General features: G+C 44.9%; 1 long non-coding RNA gene across 2 annotated transcripts; it reads left to right on the top strand.

Annotated features, from left to right (window-relative positions):
• Positions 1-837: 837 nt before the first annotated feature.
• Positions 838-11,902, top strand: LOC311426553. 2 transcript variants are annotated; one of them, XR_014686854.1, is made up of 4 exons: positions 855-900; positions 2,534-2,574; positions 2,852-2,905; positions 3,006-3,390. It is a non-coding gene; the product is annotated as an uncharacterized lncRNA (long non-coding RNA). The 2 variants fall into 2 exon arrangements; XR_014686853.1 differs by lacking the exons at positions 2,534-2,574; positions 2,852-2,905; positions 3,006-3,390 and adding an exon at positions 9,980-11,902 and having other exon boundaries at positions 838-900.
• Positions 11,903-13,072: the final 1,170 nt, after the last annotated feature.

Below are 13,072 nucleotides of genomic sequence, written 5' to 3'. Positions count from 1 at the left end.
GCGCATAGCGCGGTGACTCCCGCGGGCGCCCTCTGCCGCCACCTGCTGGTGGAAAACGAGTACTGCAGGCGGCCGGGGGGCGCGCATGCGCGGTGGGGCCCGGGGGGCGCCCTCTGCCGCCACCTGCTGCTGTTATTCGGGTACTGCAGGCGCCCGGGGGCCGTGCATGCGCCGTGACGCTTGCGGGCGCCCTCTGCCGCCACCTGCTGGTGGAAAGCGAGTACTGCAGGCGGCCGGGGGGGCGCGCATGCGCGGTGATGCCCGCGGGCGCCCTCTGCCGCCACCTGCTGGTGGAAAGCGAGTACTGCAGGCGGCCGGGGGGCGCGCATGCGCGGTGACGCCCGCGGGAGCCCTCTGCCGCCTCGTTTTGGTGGAAAACGAGTACTGCAGGCGGCCGTGGGGCCGTGCATGCGCGTTGCTTATTACGTCGTTGTTTTTTTTGCTGTGTAATTTCCTACGCTCCTAGATTTTTCTTCATATGTAAATCACACAGAATCACAGAACTTCTAGGTTGGAAGAGACCTCAAGATCATTGAGTCCAACCTCTGACCTAACACTAAAGTTTGAGCTAATTTCCGTGGAAAATATTTCATTTACTTTCTTGGTTGTATTGTCCTTTCTATGTTCAAAGCTGAGGCATAAATACGGTAAATTTTGCTTCTAGAAACACCCCAGTTCTTTTGTCTGCACTCTGCATGCTGTAAACTAGGGATAGGCACAGAAAAACCAAATAAATAAATAAATAAAAGAACACAGCTGCTGCTGCTCCTGCTCTCTTTCTTGTGGTTTGCCCCCTCCTCTTTCCCAGGTGATTGGGTTTGGGTGCTGGGCGGGGCCAAATGGTATAGGAGCCCCAGGCACGGCATCAGAGAGCTCCTTCTGCCCGGGCTGCTCTTTGGGGTCAGTGCTTTGTTGATGCTTCTGTTAGCTACATGCAGGGTTCTTTTGGTGGGTCAGGGTCTGGTACGATCTTTTAGAGGAAACCGATCTAGTAGTATGTGCATTTATTGCTTGAAGCTCTTTGGAGGTGATTAATTGTTATAGCACATTTATGGATAGGATGTCAATGTTATTTTGTGCGTTTGCTTTGTTGTTCTAGGTCCCTCGTGATTTTTGCAGGGTTACAGGGCAGATGCCACCAGATCTACCCCTTTTGTTGTTTTTGTTTTGTTTGATTTTTTTTTCTTGATTTTTCTTTTTCTTTTTTGGAAGGGGGTTTGGGATTTGAGCGTCCTATTTTTTCGGGTTTGGGATTTGAGCATCTCAATTTTGCGGGTTTGGGATTTGAGCGTCTTAATTTATTGGGTTAGGGGTTTTAGGCATAGGACTTCAGGGGTTTAGTGTGGTAAATAGTTTGGGTTAGGTCCGTAGGGGTTTCGAGGATGTTTAGGGATAGGGCTTGAGGCTTTTTTGTGTAAGGGCGGGAAGGGCTAGGGTTACAGTGAGCGCTTTTAAATGTAGTTCTCGAAAACTCGGCCTCTGATTGGCCGTGCTGGCTGTCCAGGGAATTCTGGTAGGTGTAGTTTTCCGGCACCAGGCTTCCGGTAGGCCGTGTTGACTGCCCGGAGCATGCTGGGAGATGTAGTTCTGGGCCTCCGGACCTCCGGGAGGCCATGTTGGGTGCCCGGAGCATGCCGGGCAATGTAGTTCTGGGCCTCCGGACCTCCGGGAGGCCATGTTGAGCGCCCAGAGCATGCCTGGAAATGAAGTTCTCGGGAACCAGGGTTGGGCTTAGGGACTAGAGCTGGGGCTAGGGTTAGAGTTTAGGGTGAGGGTTGGGGTTAGGGTTAGGGCTAGTGAATGCTGGTTCTCTGTGTTTGCAGATGACGGTGAGCGTGTTTAAACTAATTCCAGTTGAAGAAGTTTCAGTTACTTGCTTGGTGCCGTTATCAGTTCAACATTAAAAGCTGCAGCAAAAGCAAAAGGGGATTTTTGCTTCTAGAAACACCACAGGTCTCTTGTCTGCTCTCTGAATGTTTTTGAGATAAAACAGATTTTAAAAAACAAAGGAAAAAACAAAACAAAACACAGCTGCTCCTTTTGCTCTCTTCCTACTTTCATGTGCTTTGCCCCTCCCCTTTCCCAGGTGATCGGGTTTGGGTGCTGGGCGGGGCTAAATGCTATATGAGCCCCAGGCATGCCATCAGAGAGCTCCTTCTGCCTGGGCTGCTCTTTGGGGGCAGTGCTTTGTTCTTCCTTCTGTCCGTTGCAGGGTTGTTTAGGCAGGCTGGAGTCTATGGATTTCTGGATTTTAAGTGCTTGGAATTCACTTAGGAGAGGGATGTTTAGTAGGGGCTGCTGGCTCAGTTTGGGGCGCGGTTGTCACTGCAGTTATTTTCCTACAGCCAATAGAGTAAAATTCCAGTTTGCCTTTTAGAGGTGCTATAAGTGGGTAAAGAGAACAGATGGAAGCGTGTGCCACGTGGGGTAGGCAAGCGGCTGAGGTACAGGAGGGGATGAGAGTATGTGTTTTTTTTTTTCTGGGGATGAAATGGACTCAATTTTGTTGGTGTATAATGTGTTCTGCTCCTAGATTTTTCTTTCAATGTGAAGAAAAGTTTGAGCTAATTCCAGGTAAGAAAGTTCCAGTTACTTGCTGGGTCGTATTGTCCTTTTAATATTCAAAGCTACAGCAAAAGCGTGGGGATTGTTGCTTCTGGAAACACCCCAGTTTTCTTGTCTGCACTCTGCATGCCGTTGAGCTAAAGCAGACTAAAAAAATAAATAAATACAGGAAACACACACACAAAAAACAATAACAAAAAAAAAAAAAACACACACGCACAAAAAAAAACACCATTGGCTGACTTGTTGTGAATGCAACGATCATTTAATCCCTTTGTTTTCCCAGGTGGTGTGGATGATACTGGTTGCACTGTTGGAGCTTGGATTTGGAGAGGAACAGGTGGGCATAGTTGTATGTTGCGTCAGCAGTAGTCAGCGTTGTGGAGAAGGTGGGCATCATGACCGGCATGCTAGTGAATGCTGGTACTCTGTTTTTGCAGCTGATGATGAGCCTGGCAATTGACTAAGATGACGACCAGTGCCTGTGTATTTCTTGAGGCGGAGGGAATTTACCATGCAGCAACCTGAGAGCTAAGTTGGGGGGCACCTGGTATTTGCATATCTGGGGTGGCTAATGGGAGCTGGGAGCCAGAGCAGCGTGGAGCCAGCTGGCTGAAAATACTTGGTGCCACTGCGAGGGTGGTTCAGGCTGGGTCACGTTCAGGCTGCTTGTGGCTGGGTCACCAGGCTAATAGAAGCAGCGGGATTATTTTGTAGCGTGAGTGCGTGCGCCAGGCAGGACAGTTTCCTTCTGTTCGTCTGTCCTGTAGTGTTGCTTCTGCAATGTCTGTTCTGTGCTTCTCGGGTCTTGATATCCTTCTAGCTTTTGACACTGGACTGACCAGACAGGCGACTTGGTAGCGGTGCTGAAGGGCCTCAGTTCTTGTTTTGTCATCGTGGCTCTGATCCGAGCACTTCTTGTCTTGCAGTCGCTGCTTGAAATGCAGTTCTGTTTCAGGTCTCGTGCACCATATTCGGTTTGAGATGGCGTCTGTTTCCATCCTCACTCTTGCAGAAGTCATCTGGGCCGCATCAGGAGCTCCTGCTTGGGAATTGATTTCCTAAGCGCCGTCTTATGGGGTTTTCAGTCCCCATCCTTCTGGTCTCTTGTCTTGAAGGCAGGCTTTTTAGGCCTCCATCATCCCAGTTCTGGCAGTGTCTTCCAGTCGCGTGTCGTGACATTCGAGTCTCTCCTTGGGTCTGGTGCAGAGCACCTGTTGTGACTTGCTGTTGCCATAGGGCTTCCCTCCGGGGGTCACTTTTTCTTGCGCCTTGTGTTGTGTGTTTTGTTTGTAGTGTTTGCGGCGTGGCTGTGTGTGTATGTGTCTGGTCTGGAGCTGTCCTGCCTGGCAGTTAGTGATGACAGCTAACGTGGCAGTGCATGGGTGTGCTAATACATTGTCTGGACTGTGTTGGCGAAGACATCTGGTCTGCCTCTGGGCACGTACTGAAGGGCAGCAGGCACAGTCATCTCTGTGGTGTTTGTCAGATGTGTGTGTGGGGGGGAGAGTTGAGCTGCTTGTGAGCAGCTGCTCGCATAGTGCTTGAACGGTGTGCTTGAGGAGGAGGTCTGTGGAATCTTGAAAGCTTACAGATAAGGGGTTTTTGAAACTTTTATTTTTATTTCTCTCCTGTCCCCAGTAGAGTGTAAACCTTTGGAGGAACCTTGTCACAGGAAAGAGCTCCTTCCGGAACTGTTCTGATTAAGGAGGTATTGGGGAGGCATTGGGGAGGCAAGGACAATCCCCAGACATGGACTGTATATCTCGAAACAAGACACTGAAACTCATGATAAGGAAGCGGCAGACGGACAGAGAAACAAACGTAAGGACTATAAATCTCAAAACTGGACATTGGAATTCATTATAAAGATACAACAAACGGAAGAATTGGCAACAACCAGCTCTCGCAATTAAGAAACATGCCAATTCAGCAGATTCCTGACCAAAGGTGAAAAGTACACTGTGAGGAAGACTCGGGGTCTTCCTCCCAAAGACCCCTGCCCACGTCCCAATGACCCCTGCCCACAATTCTTGGAAGGCTCTACGCAGGCGCAAGGTGCCTAAAGGCTAATTAGCATAAGAAGCGAGGGAAGGCGGGGATAGGTAATGCATATGTATAGGTGCTTGTAGAATATTGATAGATTGATTGTATAAATTCAAGACTGCTTTCCGCTTTAGTTATGCACGATAGGTGGAGAGATCCCCCGTGCATCCAGCGCTGCAATAAAGAATATACCACTTAAAGGAATTACGGCTTCGATCTTTGAATCAATCTGGCACCCCAGATGGGACGACCTCTCTGCCGGACCGCAGGACCCGCTGGGGACAGGACTCCCTAGGGTACCCCCGGGATTTCCCGGAGGGACTCCTCGACTCACCGGATCACTGCGGAGGCAGACAAGGACCCCATCATTGTAAGTGAGTATATTCTTTATTCTGGTTTGGTTTTCTGGTAGGCCGGTCATCTGGGACTGTCCAGTAAGTCGGAAGGTGACTTCTGCAGGACAGTATTTGGTATATACTTTGTGGTTAGTACCACAAGTATATCTGGGGACCTTGGGGTCCATCTGTATCTGGAACTGTCTGTAAGTCAGAAGGTGATCTTCTGCGAGGCAGTGTTTGGTATATACTTTGTGGTAAGCACCATAAGTATATTTGGGGACCTTAAGGAAAGAGCTCGCTTTAAGGTCCATCTGGAATTGTGTTGTCTATTTCGGTTTTCTGACTCATGGAGTATGGTATTTAACTTTGGTTATTGTTACTGTGATTTTGGCTATTTTTCTGGTGGTAATAGTAGGTTCGTGGCATTGTTATAAGAAAGATATCGTTACAGTGTTACACAGTTCGGTTTTCTGACTTATCGCACGTGGAATTTGACTCTGACTATTGTTACTGTGATTTTGGCAATATTGCTGGTAATAGTAGTTTTGTGACATCTCTACTGAAAGATATTGCGTGCCCGTATTTTTGTGAGTGATACGTTTTGTGATATGCTTTTGTAAGTAACGTGTATTCTGAAAGTGTAAACTGGAAAATGGGGGGGCAAACAAGCAGTGAAATTTTAAAGAAAAGTGTGTTAGGATGTGTTTTAAGTCACTGGAAGGATATTGGCGGATCTGCCGGTCGAAGTGTGAACAGGAAAACATTGATAAAATATCGTAATCAGTGGTGGCCACTTTATAAGCTGGAATGTGGAGAAAAGTGGCCCCTAAATGGAACTTTAAACTATAATATTTTGCTACAGTTAGTGTTGTTTTTGGAGAAGCAGAACAGGATGAAATGTATACTGATGTTTCAGCATCTTGGTGGGAAAAGGTACGGAATTAAGTTGGCCCCTGACTGAGCCTTTGATGATGGCATTAGAGAAGTACAGGCTGGAGAAAGATAAAGGAAGTGTTAAAAGGGTTGTTGAAAGTGTTAAAGGTGTTTGAAGTTGAATGAGCAGGGAAAGAGGATGTAGGAATGATAATAGTTCTGCCTCTGCCCGAGGCAGAGATCTTAAAATCATGGGTGTTAGCCCTTTAGGGCAAAGGGACCATGATGGGTCCGAGAGAGTTGTCACAGAAACAGAAAACCAGTTAACTCTTAAAACAACCTGAGTTCATGTGCGAGCTCAGATTGCCGATGGGACCGCTCAGGGAACTGTGGACAATTGCATTCCCCTGACCGACCCCCACTAAGACCCGAATCATCCTGAAAATTATGAACGGTTAAGTAAATACTAAAATCTGGATGAAATGGGAATTGAGAATATGCTTCCAACAAGGTCTAAAAGAAACCCCTATGGAATTTTTGGACCAACTCTGAAATGTAATAAATAAATAAATAAATAAAACAAAACGGTTTGGACCTGGCTTCAGAGGACAAATTGACTAGCCTTTTCCTAGGATAATAGACCCCTGATTTCAACAGGAATAACAAGGACCTGGGGAATCTACCCTAGTACCTCCGCTGGTTATAATGAAGCTAGGGGAGGAATGGAAGTGAAATTTCTTATTGATATGGGGCAACGTATTCAGTTCTAAATCAAGCATTAATGCCTTCACAGAATTATTATGTTAGGGTAAAAGATGTGTCGTGGTTTAACCCGGCCGGCAGCTAAACACCACACAGCCGTTTGCTCCCCCTCCCCCTCCCTCTCTGGGACGGGGGAGAGAAATGGAAAGTGAAGCCCGTGAGTTGAGATAAAGACAGTTTAATAAGACAGGAAAATAATAATAATAATAATAATAATAATACAATGATGATAATAGTACTACTACTAATAATATGTACAAACAAGTGATGCACAATGCAATTGCTCACCACCCGCTGACCGATGCCCAGCCTAACCCCGAGCAGTCCGGCCCCCTCCCCTGGCTAGCCACCCCTATGTATTGTTTAGCCTGACATCAGATGGTATTAGCCTGACATCAGATGGTATGGAATACCCCTTTGGCTAGTTTGGGTCACCTGTCCTGGGTCTGTCCCCTCCCAGCTCTTACTGCACCCCCAGCCTGCCTGTTGGCAGGACGGGGCGGGGGGGGGCTGAGGTGTCCTTGGCTTGGTATGGGCACTGCTCTTTAACAATTAAAACATCAGGGTGTTATCAGCACTCTTCTCATCCTAAGCCAAAACATAGCATTCTACCAGCTACTAGGAAGAAAATTAACTCTGTTCTAACTGAAACCAGGACAAGGTGTAACCGAAAAGGCTTATTTTTGTGAACCTTTGAAGTACAAGTTACGGAAACAATGGAGCATACACAGATTTTTATATATGCCTAACTCCTCATGGGCACTCTTAGGTAGAGGTTTATTAGAGCAAGTAGGAGCAGAAATTGTTTTTGAAAAAGGGAAAATGGAATTAAGTATAGGAGAAGAACAACTAACAAATGTGTTAAGTTTGGCACTAATACAAACTGACCCTAAAAGTGAAATACCTTTAGAGATCACAGATCAAGTATGTCCAGGAGTTTGGGCTACTGAAACCCCTGAAAGAGGTAAAAATGTGACCTTAATAATTATTAAATTAAAGCCAGGAGAGAAACCCATTAAGGTTAAGTAATATCCTTTGAGGATAGAAGATAGGAAAGGAATTAAAGAGATAATTAATAAATTTTTACAGTATAGATTATTGAATGCGAATCAGAATACAATGCACCCATATTGCCAATTAAAAAGGCAGATGAAAAAGCTATAGGCTAGTTCAGGATTTGAGGGCCATAAATAAAATCACTGAGGATATACATCCAGTAATGGCAAACCCTTATACTTTGCTGACTAAATTAAAGAATAGTCAAGTCTGGTTTACCGTACTGGATTTAAAAGACGCCTTCTTCTGCCTAGGCTTAGCCACAGAAAGCCAAAACCTATTTGCCTTTGAATGGGAAAATCCCGATTCAGGCAGAAAGACGCAGCTTACGTGGACATTACTACCTCAAGGATTCAAGAATAGCCCCACTATTTTTGGAAACCAATTAGCAAGGGAACTCGAAACATGGATGCCTCCGGACACTGAAGGTGCTTTGTTACAATATGTAGATGATCTCTTAATAGCTACTGAGACTAAAGGGAGTTGTATTCAATGGACTATAAGTCGTCTTAATTTTCTGGGTTTAAATGGATATCAAGTCTCTTGACAGAAAGTCCAGCTGGCTCAACAAAGTGTGACCTATCTGGGATTTGAAATTTCGGAAGGACAACGAGAACTAGGAACTGAACATAAGGAAGTCGTTTGCCAGACTCCAGAACCTCAAATGGTAAAGGAGCTACAAACCTTTTTAGGAATGACAGGTTGGTGTCGCCTTTGGATTTATAATTATGGACTATTGGTAAAGCCTCTATGTGAATTGATAAAGATTAACCAGTCAAAGTTAGTCTGGACTGGAGAAGCACAAAAAGTCTTTAAACAACTTAAACAAGAATTGATGATTTTGAAATATCAAGCAATATTGGTAGAACAGGACAACGTGGAAATTGTGATAACTAATATTGTGAATCTAGCCTCTTTTCTTAGTGATGCTCCGGCACAGCCTGTGATTCACGATTGTTTAGAAACTATAGAGACTGTGTATTCCAGCTGACCAGACCTTAAGGAGGAGCCCATGGAAGATGCGGAAGAAACTTGGTTCACGGATGGGAGCAGTTTTGTTATGCAAAGACAACGTAAAGCTGGATATGCTATAACAACTACTCAGCAGGTAATCGAGTCTAAGCCTTTACCCCCCGGAACATCAGCTCAAAAGGCGGAGATAGTTGCTCTCACGAGAGCATTGGAACTGGCAGCGGGAAAAAGGGTAAATATTTGGACAGATTCTAAATATACATTCGGCGTGGTACATGCTCATGGAGCAATTTGGAAAGAACATGGATTGCTGACCGCTCAGTGAAAACACAAAGTATGCTGAAGAAATTTTAAAATTGTTAGAGGCTGTAAAACAACCAGAAAAGGTAGCTATCATGCATTGTCAGGGACACCAAAAGGGGAACACCGATTTTGAAATTGGAAATCGATTGGCAGAGGCTAAGCAGGCAGCTGAAATAACTGAGGTGAAGGCATTGTCTTTGATACCAGACGGTAAAATCCAAACTATATCCAAATTATACAAAAGAAGACTTAAAATTAATTGAAGATTTGAAAGGTAAAATGAAGCCAGATGGATGAGTATATTTAAAAGATAACCACATAGTAATAGCCTCTAGTTTGACATGGCCCATAGTTCTTACAGAACACAACAAAACGCACTGGGGAGCTGGCACACTGCATAAGAGCCTGAGTCAGACATTAGTGGGACGATATGATAAAACAAGTAACTCAACAATGTAGCATTTGCTTACACAATAACCCCAATACCAAGAATAGAATAAAATTTGGAATAATCGGTAAAGGAAATTATTCGGGGCAACAGTGGCAAACTGATTTTTCAGAACTCCCTGGAAAAGGGGGGTATCATTATTACTGGTTCTGACTGACACGTTTTCAGGAAGGCCTGAAGCCTTTCCCTGTCGAACAAACAAAGCAAGAGAAGTGGTTAAAGTCTTGTTAAATGAAATAATACCATGCTTTGGGATTCTAGTAGCAATGTCTTCTGATAGAGGTTCACATTTTTGTGCACAAGTGGTACAACAGATAAGTAAGATTCTAAAGATTGGCAACTGCATACCCCTTATAGACCACAGGCAAGTGGACAGGTAGAAAAAAATGAACCATTTAATTAAACAATAAATAGCTAAAATTGGATAAGAAGCTAATTTATCATGGCCTCAATCCCTCCCTTTAGCATTACTTGGAATTAGAGTTAAACCTAGAATAAAAGGGAATTTGAGTCCCTTCAAAATCTTATATGGAAGGCCATAGCAATTTCTATTTAGTGGAGAGGACCTAACGCAGTTAGGATCAGAATATTTATATGCTTATATATATATATAAAGACTTTTTCAGGACAACCCCTACAGGAAAAATGGAAGGAAAGTGGATGGGACCATACCAAGTATTACTGACAACACACACCGCCATTAAGATTAAGAAGCAAGCAGCTTGGATCCACAATTCAAGGGTGAAGAAGGTCCCGGCGAGGATATAGACCACCACTCCAATTGGACCAACAAAATTACGGTTTTCCAGATCCTAATGATTGCAGGGGTGCGGTTCTCGGATTCGGGGTGGGCAACTTGGGATGAGAACTTACACCTGACCTTAATACAAACAATTTCTCAAGTAACTAATAAGACGAACTGTTGGGTATGCACCCATCTGCCACAGCATGGGAATAAGGGTGTATCGTTAATCGGGATTCCGTTGCCTGCAAACTTATCTTGGACTAATTTGTGGGAAAACACATCTTGGGGTTGAAAATATTAAGAAGTTTTGGAACTAGAAGTTAGTAGCTTCGTGCCGTTGGAATCTTACTATGTATGTGTACAAAGGTGTAACCCGCCTAAGGGTATGGGAAAACAGGATTGTATAAATACAGGTACTACTTATGTGGGGAATCAGACATCTTGTAATCGAAAAATTGATATTAGTACAACTAGCAGTTGGGCAAATTCAACCAGCTGGACGGTTCCAGAAGGAAAAGGGTGGTATTGGCTATGCAATGATACAGCCTGTAAGGTCTTGCCTGAGAATTGGAAGGGAACTTGCACTCTTGGAGCGGTAGTCCCCAATATGACAGTACATGATGTAGTGCCTCGAGGTTACTTGAGAAATCATATCCGGAGAATCAGATGAAAAATTAACAATACAATGGTAGAGAGACACACCGCTTTTCATAGTTTTGTGCGATGGTTTATCCCATGGTTAGGAGTGAGTGAATTGGAAAAGGCAATAGTTAATATTTCTGCAATTATAGAGAAGTTAGAAAACAAAACTCTGGATGCTATAAAGGCTCAACAAGAAGAGATATCTAGTTTATCACAGGTAGTATTACAAAATCGGATGGCCCTAGACTTGTTACTGGCCGCTCAAGGGGGAGTCTGTACAGTAATAAACACAAGTTGTTGTGTGTATGTAGATCAGAGTGGAAGGATCTCTACCGACCTGGAAGAAATATGGAAGCAGACAAGGGTCCTACATGATATCAGTAAAGATGATCTTTCGTGGAGTTTTAGTGAAATATGGAATAAGTTAACCTCCTGGTTGCCCAATTTTCAATGGTTGAAACAAGTGTTCATTGCTCTAATCGCATTAGTAGTGTTAGGAATATTTGTGTGCATGTTGTTTAGATGCCTGCTTTGTTGTGTTACTGTAAATAATGAAAGTATCTGATGCAAAAGAATTTGCATGGGAAAAGAAAAGGGGGGATTGATTAAGCAGGTATTGGGGAGGCATTGGGGAGGCAAGGACAATCCCCAGACATGGACTGTATATCTCGAAACAAGACACTGAAACTCATGATAAGGAAGCGGCAGACGGACAGAGAAACAAACGTAAGGACTATAAATCTCAAAACTGGACATTAGAATTCATTATAAAGATACAACAAACGGAAGAATTGGCAACAACCAGCTCTCGCAATTAAGAAACATGCCAATTCAGCAGATTCCTGACCAAAGGTGAAAAGTACACTGTGAGGAAGACTCGGGGTCTTCCTCCCAAAGACCCCTGCCCACGTCCCAAAGACCCCTGCCCACAATTCTTGGAAGGCTCTACGCAGGCGCAAGGTGCCAAAAGGCTAATTAGCATAAGAAGCGAGGGAAGGCGGGGATAGGTAATGCATATGTATAGGTGCTTGTAGAATATTGATAGATTGATTGTATAAATTCAAGACTGCTTTCCGCTTTAGGTATGCACGATAGGTGGAGAGATCCCCCGTGCATCCAGCGCTGCAATAAAGAATATACCACTTAAAGGAATTACGGCTTCGATCTTTGAATCAGTTCAGTGCTCTGTAGGCAGCTCGGTGACTGGCTTGGTCTACTTCTGAGGTGCTGAGGTATGGGGGCTTCTGTTTAGAAATGATAATATTGTAAACGGGGTCCCTTTGTGTTGTTGAGGGATGGGTGCTAATGCTGGCAGCTGAACGATTATCTTGTGACCGTTTTCATTTGCTAAAGCTGAAACACAGTGTACAACACAGGACTTGACCACAGCTTCTTTTAGCAAGGTGAGCGATGAGCAGATGTAGCAGGTACTTTAGTGGTGCAGTTGTCACTGCAGTTACTTAACTGCACAAAGTACAGTAAAAATCCTGTTTATATTTCAGAGGTGTGTTGTAGCTGGCCTAAGAGAGCAGATGGAAGCATCTTCCTCGAGGGCAGGTGAGGAGGCAGAGGTAAGGGAGCAGATGAGAGTAACTGTCCTAGCTGTGCTGTGTCTTTGGATGCTGCTTCAGCCTATGCTTTTCTTTTTGTTTCACAGGTGTGTCGCACAGGCTGAGTGGGGCCAAGCTGCACTCTGAAGATCAGCACGAGAAGGGCGGGCTGTTTGTGAGCTGGATTGGAGCAGAACTGCCAAGTAGCACGAGGTGACTGCGAAGGGTCTTACTTTGCAGGTGCCATGGCAGGCTCTCCACAGAAGTGGTTGAGGATTTGAGAAGAAGTTGCAGATCATCGAGGAGCGACACGTGCAGGGACAGCTTGAAAACGGTATGGCTGCTTTCTCTTCTGTTTATCAGGTGTCCCAGGCAACGTGGGCTGTGATGTTAGTCTTTAGAATCTGAACAAAGCAGGTGCTGATGGCGGTCTTCTTTGGTAGGCAAAGAGGTGCCCGAAGCCCTGTCCTGTGTAGCCTGGGCACGCCTCGCTGAGTATGAAGCTTGCTTTCCAGCAGTTCTGGAAACTGTGTTGAGGCTGAAATGCTGTGTCTGTGTTTGGGTTGGGGTTGCACCTTGGTGAGTGTAGGGATGGGTTTTAAGTGGGTGCAGCGGAGGGCCTGGCCCCAGTGTCCTGTAGTGTGTTTTAACACATCAGCATAGCCTTTTGGTTCTCAGATAGCCTACTGAAGTAAGTGATTTCTCCTGCGAGTGGAATGGAATTGAATACTTCTTTTGGCATGTAATCTGTTCTGCTCCTAGATTTTTCTTT

This window comes from Aythya ferina (assembly GCF_964211825.1).
Source record: "Aythya ferina genome assembly, chromosome: W".
Lineage (NCBI taxonomy): Eukaryota > Metazoa > Chordata > Aves > Anseriformes > Anatidae > Aythya > Aythya ferina.
Note: the sequence above shows the minus strand (reverse complement) of the source record. Positions and strands in the feature narration are given on the sequence as shown.